Below are 10,966 nucleotides of genomic sequence, written 5' to 3'. Positions count from 1 at the left end.
AACTTTGACCTTTGACTTGAACCCTACTGCTGTATTACAACTACAGCGGAGCTCTTCTCTGTTTGTCCAGATCTGTTCCTTTGTGGATTGGTGCTGGCTTCCAAACAGCATTCCTCTGTATTGTGTGTGTGTGTGTGTGTGTGTGTGTGTGTGTGTGTGTGTGTGTGTGTGTGTGAGTGTGCGTGTGTGTGTGTGTGTGTGCGTGTGTGTGCGTGTATGTGTTTTGTCTTTGCTGGACACCTGCTGGTTGCAGCTGCATGCCCCCGGACGGTCCGCAGAGACACTGTGAACCCTGAACGGAAACTGGTGGAACAGACTCGTCCAGATGTGTCACGTATCAGCTCCTCACCTCAACACTTCATCACTTCATCACTGCTCTTGTTGGTGTGTGTTGCTTTCAATCATTAGGTCTCCGTTTAGCCTTGTGGCGGCTCTCAGTCGTGTCTTTGGCCTCAGCACCGTCCCTCACTGAAAACCAAAAAAATAACTCACCAGCAACTGTATAACAAAACCAAATTACATTTCTTTTATTCTGCAAATAGCAACACGGTTCCAAAAAGTTTTCAAACTTTGAGCTGACTCATATTAAAGGAAAGAAAAGCCTAATCTGCATTCGTTTAGCTCTTTGGAGCATCAGGGAGGTAAAGAGGAAAGTAATGTGACAATCAGCTTTATGGTTCATTAGATTAAAAATAAGGTTTATATTGGCCTGGAGCAGAGTAATCTATGTGTAGCAGCTGTGCAATTCATTGTTCAAACTTGTTTCTTGTCAGCTGTAGCTGAAAAATTAATTGATTTCTTTAAGACAAAGCAAGAGCAGTTGCCTTGAAACAAATCTAATTAAACAGTGTACGCCATGACTGACGACACTATTTATCTTTAATGAAAAACACTTTGAATCATCCACAAGATTTTATGACTTGAAACTTTTGACTGGATGCATCTCAGTACTAAAGTCACCAAAGGTTTGAAAGCACCAACTTTATCCACAGCTGTTTCTTGCTTTCCACAAACAAAAAACCAATATGTCCTCCAAATCATGCACCATATATGTCATCTTTCACTGCCTGCAGAACAACACATGCAAGTGTTTTCTTTTCTCCTTTTGGAATAGTCTGCTAATAAGTTTGAGGCCTCTGGTCTCTGTGGACTCAAGTAGCCTGTGGTATGTTTTCATTTGTGCCTTGTGTCTGGTCCCCTTGTATATTTTATCAGGTGTTTTTATCTTTGTTTTTATTTATTTGTTTGTGTTTGATTTTGCTCGCTATTCTGAATTTAATGCAGCAAAACGTTTCAAGCAAGTTGGGACAGGAGCAACAACAGACTGGGAAAGATGTGGAACGCTCCAAAAACACCTGTTTGGATCATTCCACAGGTAAACAGGTTGATTGGTAACAGGTGATAGTATCATGATTGGGTATGAAAGGAGCATCCTGGAAAGGCTCAGTGGTTCACAAGCCAGGATGGAGAGAGGTTCACCACTTTGTGAAACACAAGGTTGTATAAAGGAAATTAATACTCAGAAACACTTCGTCAAGCTGTAGTTGGTGAACACAGCTCATTTGCAAATAATTGCTTTCCGTTTTTATTTACCTTTTACACAGTGTCCCGTTTTTTGGAATCATGGTTTTAAACCAGCCCATTTCCATTCATCGCTTGCCAGCTTGTCTGTTGTGCTCCTGGACTTCTGCCCCTCAGCCTGGACCCTTTATGGCTAAATTTGCCTGTTTGATCTGCCTGCCTGGTTTCTCTTACATCACGGTTAAGGTCTGGTTTGGTTTAGGCAACAAAGTTACTTGGTTAGGTGCAGGGAAGCATTGTGGGTTGGGTTAAAACTCTAAGGTTATAGGAGCTTTGTCATCATTCATGGTTACGATAATAAACACTTGGTTAAGGTCTGGGGATGATTGTAGTCATGCTTAAAAAAAAACAATGTTAAATGTCAGAAAAAGGTGCTATAATCTCATAAATATTCTGCACACAGTAGCTATGAGTAAGGTGGAGGGAGCCCTGTTTAGCCAGGGGACTTATATTTCGCAGCCTGTTGCTCAGCAGAGACAAGAGGCCACTAATGTCAGTGTGTAACCAGCTGTGGCTGGATGATGGGCCCACGGAGAGTCAATACTGAATTACAGCTTTGGACAAAATGACATGATGGAGCCTTTAGTGCATCATTGTATTGTGTTTTTTGTGTCCGTCATTTCAAAATAAAAGCCTGTGCTCGTTATTCAGCAGCTAAGTGCACAACATGACTTTTACCCATATGTGTGCACATCTGCGTGTTCAGGTGTCCCTGTTGTCCTCTGTTTGTGCAGTGGAGGTGTGACCTCTCCTGTCTGACTGCAGACTGAGATCTGTCCTCCTGATGACGCCTCTGACGGACGTTTCATTGACACACAGGGCGCGATAACCTTCAGAGTCCCCTCTGGAATTCGGAATTCATGAGGAGACATTTACGGAGATGACTTGAATGACAATACACAGAGTCCTGATTATACGGTATAACATTTAATACTTTATATTGCTGTTAGGCCAGATTGGCTTGTAAATTATCTCATATAATGACTTTACTGGAAGGCAGTGAGTAATCTTTGCCACGTTCTCATCATCCTTGTTGCGTTGTCTATATTTATATGCTGTTTGTCTTGATGTTTCAGGCCATAATTCACTGTTTCATTTCACAGATGAGTCTTCATAAGTTTAAAGTATTTATTGCATATTTATTTTTGACTGTGATTCTGAAAAGTAAGATTATAAAAAATGATATTTACAGTGTATATGAACTAAAAGTAACAACGATAACTGCAGGAGCACAGCTCTGTGACCCTCATTGTGACCTCAATTTTTTTCAGACATCATAATACATCAGTGGATTCATCTTGAATAGTTCAATAATATGCAGGTTTCTATGTTAAAGACGACTGTAGTGGCACTCTGTGTCTTCAAAGTTCGTGTGTCACCTATGCAGCTTGTCTACAACCAGTATTTGAATCACTCGACTGAAACCAAGTCTTCCTTTTATGCTTTTTACTCAAAGAACGTATATACACATTTTACAGAAAATAAAAGGGTTACAAATCGTTTCTGTAGTTTCAGTACGGTCAAACAACTGTGTTGCTTCCTTCGCGTCCAGCTGCAATCTGCCTTGACTTTCATGCAAGCAATATTAAAAAGACATATGACGCATTACGTAATGAAAGCCAAAATTACATTTCACAGTAAAAGTTTCTTTTTAAATTAACTAAGTTATGTATTCCTATGAAATATAATACACATCATGAATTTCTTAAAATTAAATTAAGCATACTTATACATTTTTTAACTAAATTATTATACTCTATAAATTCCCCATTAATTGGCTCTTACAACGACCATGAGATTAGATGCTTATTTACTCTATATTTTCATGACATAATTGTGACTCCCAATTCTACATATTTCATCCAATCATCACCAAGCTTAGTACATACCATGTTTGGGTGCCCATATGATATATTTGATTTTATAAATCATGTCTCGTTTTTCCATGATTGGCTAACAAACTTTTTAATATTACATCGAACTGCTATAACTCCCGATTGCTTTGTCCAGTTGCAAGAAGCTGGCTGAAGGGTACGGACTGAGACCACAATTAAGATGCTGGAGTTTCATGCAGTTTTTTGCTATTAGGGGACGCTATAGTGAAAAAATACATAAAAGAAAACTGCTTAATACAAATCATTATTTCTCCGAGATACTAAGGGCTGGAAAAGACTTATTAATATTTCAGTAAAGACTGCATGAAATCAGTAATATCTAACAAACTGTAAAGGATACAGATGTGAAACTTGGCAGAACGCTGGCCTGTGGTGAAATGCTCCACAGCTTCAAGCAAGCTGCAAGAGCTTTCAGCAATCACACAGCATGTTCTTCAGGGAAGGTCTAACATTGCATTATAATTTATTATAATATTGTATTGCATTAATCTGCTGTGGACTTTTCATGTTTAGTTGACGCGTGAAGACATGAAGTGTAAAGCTGGCAAGTTTTTGTATTTTCACATGTGACCCAGCAATTACATTAACTGGCATTACATTACATTCATTTAGCTCTCACTCCAAAGTGACTTTCATTATGTGAGAATGTAAAAAAAATGATTCCAGTATTACATTTTAGAAACAACAGACAGGGAAAGGTTGTTTTTTTTGTATTATGTAGATGTATTATGAACATAAGCTCGTTCCACCAGTGGGAACCCAGTCAGGAGCGGTGACTGGGCCCCCTCATCATAAAGAAGTAGCAGGATGTTTGGTAGTAGCAGAGCATGATGGACAGGCTGGGGTGTGTTGTTAGACCATGTCCTGGATGTAGGGCAAAGCTTAGTCATTCACAGCATGATAAGCAAGTGCCTGTAAATTGAACTGGACTGAGGAGCCAGCGGTAGTCAGTCCAGAGTGACGATGAGCGGTGTGTGTGGGAGAACTTGGATAGGTTGAAGCAGGGTTGCTGCAGTCTGGATGAGCTGCAGAGGTTGAATAGCACATGCAGGCACACCAGCAAAGAGCGATTTGCATCAGTCTAGACGCAAGATGATAAGATCCCTGACCAAAATGTGTGCGGCCTTCTGGGTTAGGAACACACATCCTCCTGATGTTGTGGACAATGAATCTTCATCTCCGAGTTACCCTGAGATTATGGGCCTTGAGGAAGGATGTGAGCAGGGAAAGCGCAGAGCCCAGGACTCCCAGTTCTTCAGTCCCACTTTCAGATAATCATAATATCTCATAATAATAAGAGTGGGAACAGCATTGATGGTAAGATGGTCACAAGAATCACTTGAAAGAAGTGAGCAGCCAAACATGGGCCTACTCAGGAGCAGTACATGCATTTAACCAATACATCTGGAAACCAGATGTTATGTAGGCATTGAAGAATTGTGAATTAGATGAAATGGGAAATGAAAAGCATTAGGTTTAATATTGTGTCATATCATGATTAGAGAATAGTCCAAAAGCTGGTGCAGGAAGATGGCAGGAAACATCCCAGCACCTTCTGATGAACACATATTGAACATGAGTTCATTGGAAACTTTTCAGGGGACTGCCTCAAAAGAAAGAGCAGAAGTTTATCTTTAAGATTAAAGGTCAGGCGAAATCCCCGCTGTTTTAGAAGCCACAGCTACACAGCTTGAATACGATCACAATCACTTTGATCAGCCACAGAGATGTTTTGGATTTTTATGTTGTGTATTATTGAGTCCAACCTCAGCACTCTACAGCATCACCCGTATCCGTCCTCAAAGTGCGAACCCTAACCACAGTGGAGCTGCTCTCACAACAACAGCATCATTAAAAAAGAAACATGATCAGCATTATCTTTACAAGGACCAGCAGCAGGCCTGTCCCCACTGACTGAGAGGAACCCTTCAGAATGAGAAGTCTGCTTTCTCCTCTCTCATTAGTTTTGACCAAGGTCAAGATTCAGGACGGACACAGAAACCTGACGAGCAGGTAAACAAAGTCAAATACAAGACGTTTGCTGTCCCTGTTAACCCATGCATACGACATTAATGCAACATTCAACCTGTAGTTTGGGCCAACTGCGATGTATTTACTGACAGTACTTTTACTACTGTGGACTTCAAGTGTATAGCAAAAGAATGGGTGACGAATGTCATTGTGTTCAAAGCCAGTAGCTCAGCTAAGATAAAATGCACTGTTTATTGTAGTCTCTGAGATTTCCAGGGTGTCAGTGAACATTTCGTAAGCATAGACGTTGTGAAACCTGTCAGTCACTCAGTGTTTGGCAGGTGAATGTTGGAGGAATGTTTTGTTTTTTTTTTTGCTATTCCTTCATGCAGTCATGTGAGTCAAACTTTTAATGAATCCAGTTTCCTACTGTACTCAGTGTCATTTTATAATACATTTAGTCCAACACTTGCTTATGGTATTTCATTTGTCTCTGATTTGTCATCATGATTGCTGAATTTGTTGTGCTTGAATGTTTTCACAGTTTCACAATTGCTTCCAGTAAAAAAATCCCAAAGCCAACTGCTCTACTCAACCTTCATTGAAAGTGTGTTTAGCTCACTGCATAGTTGTCCACCTACACCGAGGGCAAAGGAGCTATTTTAAAATGATTTATTATTTATTTCTAAACAGATGATGGTGCTTTAAATCACAGTGACCTCCCTTCATAAAATATCACATTTCCAACGTGTGGAGGTCTTGAAATCTGATATTTTATGAATGTACTTCTTTTATGAACTTTTTAGCTTTCAATTGCATTTTTTAAATTTATTTTTTCAAGTAAATATTTAAAACAGCCCATACAGCAGCTTGCTTTCAGACTTCTGATCTTTGCCCACATCTCAGGTTTTTTCAGCAATACAGAATGACCAAAATGTAAGTGGAAACAAAATGGCACTCCACCACTCAATAAAGCAAATCTAATCCAAACCAAGACTCTTGTTTGTGTGAATCCTGTTTCTGTCACTCCTGAGTTACAGCACGGTCAGTCTGCAGCTTCTCGTTGCTCTGACTGGTAAGCAGGCTCTAATGAGGATGGCAGGGTGGAGACAGGCTACTAATTACAGCCTCGTTTAAAGCTTGACTCTTGTGCCTTTTAAAGAGGTCCATTGATCTCTCCTGTTTACGTGTTTCTCTAAAGAATGAGGCCTTCTGTACGGTGACAGTTGCTATAGAGTTTCAGAGGTCTCAGAGGTTTAATCAGATGATCCGGCTGAAGCCTGTGCATTTCCTCACTTTCCCATGTTCCATAATTGAACACTCAAAGCCTCGCATTAATCACCGTAATCTCTGAACACTGTTGACACTCTTTCTGCTGGGGTGGTGCCTGTTTATTAATACGATTTTATGTTTAAGGTGCAGCAGCAGCTTCAAGAGCATGTCACAATATGCTGCTGTGCATACAAGCTCACATCACAACAGTGCTGCTGATGATGATACACTTGCAATGTTGCAAAAGTTTCCAGGCAGTGTCATTCTCACCCCGACCCTGCCATTTAGTTTCACTTCATTCACTGAGTCATTGAACAAATTTGAGATGTGGGTTTTCCCGATATTTGGTGGAAAGGTAGGCCGTGAAATGAGACAAAACAGATTTTTTGTTGGGGGATGTCACTGCCATGTGGTCCTTACACAGTACTTTTTACCTTTGCCGCTTAACACTCAAACTGTGAGGCATCACAAGTTCCATGGACCAAACATAATTTTCCCCATTAAAGGACACATTTATCATGGCACATCATATCGTCATTGCTTCTTCATTCTTTTTGGTTGATGTAGAATTGCTGAAACATTTTGAAATTGTGCAGATGTTTCTTCATCTCAGTTCATGCCACCCACTCTCTCTCCATAGACCTTGTAAGCAATCGCACTGCTTCTGAAGTTTGCCTTGTGCTCTGTCTTAACAGGTTCAGAGACTGCAGCCATGCAAGCAGCTCCGTGAGGTACATGTCTTCATGGGTCCAAAATTCAGGCCTGACCTGGAACTGGAAATATCAATAATAATAATAAACTTCTATTTATATAGCACCTTTCATAAAGTAATTGCAAAGTGCTTTACAATAAAGAATTCACATGCATCAAGTGCTTCACATAAAAAAAGATACAGAATGAAAATAACAAGGACATTTTATATAAAATAAGATGGAGAATAAAACCCAAGCTCTAAGGCAGTACCCAATGTACTACCAGGAACTGAGATGGACCCGTGTATTGTTTGAAAGCTGGGACACAGACCAATGCAGAACCAAAGTTACAGCTGAATGCTATCAACAACATTAATTTACAAGATGTTAAAATAAAACATGTTTCATCTAATGTAATGTTGCTGACCTTCTCGCCTAATCGTGACACATAATCCATCCTCCTTGCCAAGAAATTTGTCAAAATGCATCCAGGTTCTCTGTTATTCCTTTCTTGCTGACTGAAATGGCATGGCTAACCCACATAATGTTTGACAGACCTGGAACCGTATGGTTCCTGGATCAGGTCATAACATCAAAATGCAAACATGGTCACAGTAACAATGTTTAGATGATGAAGTTTAGCAGGTAATATTTACCGGGTTCAACATCTTAGTATACCTTGTTGTCAAGCTAACATTTGCTAAAACATTTGCATTGAGCACAGTGCAGCCACTGCAGTAGTGGCTGGTGAGGATGTGATCAGGTGTTACAAACGAAAGTATGGGAACAATTGGAAATTTAGAACTGATGATGGCACTAGATGCAAAGTCAGGGCATCACCAAAGGATTTATCTTGTCATGTCTTGTTTATCTTATTCTCGAGTCTTATCAGAGGTTTGCGCTCCATGAGTTCGTTCTACATGTGAAGTTGACATTTGGCAGATGTCACATGTCAGTCATGAGAGTGGTTTTCATACCTCACTGCATGGTAGAGATTTAAAAGATTTATGGTTGCTGTAGAGACATGGACCTTCCAAGAGGTGAATGCATGTCGCTTAAAGCTCCAGAGTTAAAGGTGCACTACGCTGGAATTGTTGGTTACGGTTTGTAAACGCACCATTCAAACTTGGCCCCTCCTCCAAGGCTCATTGTTTGTACGTACACTGCTAGCTAGTGTCGGAGCATTACATCTGTTGTAATAGAAAAGCTGATACTTACAGGCCAATTCTGCATCGCTCTTCATCCACGTCCTCTCCTTCCTGCTCACCAGCCCAGAGTCACTCTTCTTTTGGAACAGGTTTTGTCCTCTTGGCATTTTGCCCTGTTATATATGCATTTTCTTCTGCGCTGTGTCCACAGTTTGCGTAGTTTCTTCTTGGATGCATACTGCTTATGGTCTGACATCTGGTCACGACCTTTTAATAAAGTCTGCACACTGTTACTGGCTGGGGGCTGCACACCCATCGCCCAAAGTTTGCAGCTCAGAACGGTCCCGAACACAGCAAACTAAGAAGAAAATGAAGCACATGCAGAGGACAGCGTCACTGCAGATAAACACACTTCTAGTGGATCGTAAATGATGATTGAGAGAAATTAGTTTTGAATGAGTCTATACTGTGTTTTCCAGTATAGTAAACTTTTAAGGTTGCAAATCAGTGATTGCAGCATCCACATGGTAGATTAAGTAGGAGATTAACAGAGGGCCACCGGTCACGTGGAGCCTGTGGGGGATCGATTTGTGGTTTCTCACTAAATGCCACATCTCATGGTCCCATCTCTTTTTATTGTGATGGATAAATCAGCTGCAGTCCCACAGGAAGCTTCTCTCTGAGCACGAGAACAGGCACACGACGTGCTTTATTCTTATATCAGGCTTCCTGCTGCCAACTTCTTGTAGCACTTTTGAAAATTTCAATCACACACTTCTACATTCACATTCACATGTCAACTTCGCTCGTGTCAAATCTCAGCTGTCTTGGCTGAAGCATAAAGAAAACATGGAAATATAAATTACCCTGGGACAAATGACTTCGAAGCCGCAAATGAGATGACATTAACCTTTCCGGTGCTAAATTATGCAGGTGGCCAGCCGCCCCCTTTGTGAATGCTTCCCATGACAGTCAGGGAGTAATATGTTCATCATAATGGATGCAGATCAGGGTCCCACAGGTGCTGATGACATACAAATTTCAATAAGATCCAAAGATCACCACATCCACACTGCTGTGAGACGCCAGCCACACAAACCCCTGTAAAAACAACAGAATTCAGCCAGCGTGTGTGTCTTCATGACACACCTATTGTTCCGTTACTGGCCCTTGTTTACAAAAGAGTCCAAGAGTAAGATACACAGGCACAAGTTTCTTGGGTTAAGGGGACATTTCTGTCACATTTCCATAAAAAAGTACAGTTGATCTACTGGGTCTTGACATGCTCAGATGGTAGGAGTAGATGAACGCTGTAGTGCAGGTTGTTGCAGCCAACAACCAAGAATTTGGCATTTTGCTCATACTTTGACATGTTCCTGTTACTGGAGTTGGCCTTAGCAAACAAATAACAATCAACAATCTGAAGCAGATGTACTAGGGTATTCAGCGGGTGGGACGTTCACCTGGCTGGAAGTAGTAAGTCATCTATATGGAGCCAGCTGTATGTGTATGTACAGACACACACATGTATATATGTATGTACGGTATGTATGTATATATGCAGGGGTGCACATAACTGGCACACAGGTAGGCATGCGTGACAAAAATCAGAAATGCATAATGTCCAGTTGTTTAGAAACAGAAACGTGCCTTTGCATACCAGGCAGCAACTGAAACGGATCTGAGTAATAAAATGATGAATGTGATCACTTTGGGTGGACACAGTTCACTTAAGGTCAATGCATAGTAACAAGAATATAAAAAGAATGTAATTATGATGATAGTAAATGTATAGCAAATGTGATGTATCGATATCTATTGATAGACACATATTAAACACAGGTTAAATATTTACCACACAGACAAAATAGGTACATGTCATACAGGCTCAAAGAATTTCAATTATCCGTTATGTGATAACCGCAAAAAGAGTAAAGAGCACACAAATGAGACACAAGCTATTAACAAACAAGCTGGTCAAGCTGAAAAGTCCAGTCTTCCACTTGAAGACAAGTTAAATGAAGAGCAGCGGCAAGCTCTGTGTGATGTTTTTCCCCTCGCATTTCATAACCCGAAACAGGCAAGTCCTATGTCTTACTGTGCTGAGCATTATGCTTCATTGAAGCAGCTAGGAGTGAATGCTGGAGGTGCATATAGCTGTAGAGGGGATGACCACACATCATGCAGAGCGCGGAACAAATCAGTAGGCAGTTCAGAGCAAAGATGCAGTCCACCGTTCTTTGATGGATCAGAGGACATCACAAAAACAGTTTTACACAGAATCCACTGTGAGAGAACGGATGCACTTAAAGCAGGGAGGAAAACGCTTGGCAGTGTCCTCTGTGTATGATGCTCGTCTCTCACCGTCAAAGACGACCATGACCCAAAGCCAGCTGTTGGCTGTGGA

This window comes from Chelmon rostratus, chromosome 4 (assembly GCF_017976325.1).
Source record: "Chelmon rostratus isolate fCheRos1 chromosome 4, fCheRos1.pri, whole genome shotgun sequence".
Lineage (NCBI taxonomy): Eukaryota > Metazoa > Chordata > Actinopteri > Chaetodontiformes > Chaetodontidae > Chelmon > Chelmon rostratus.
The sequence above is the reverse complement of the archived record's forward strand: the minus strand, read 5'-3'. Positions refer to the sequence as shown.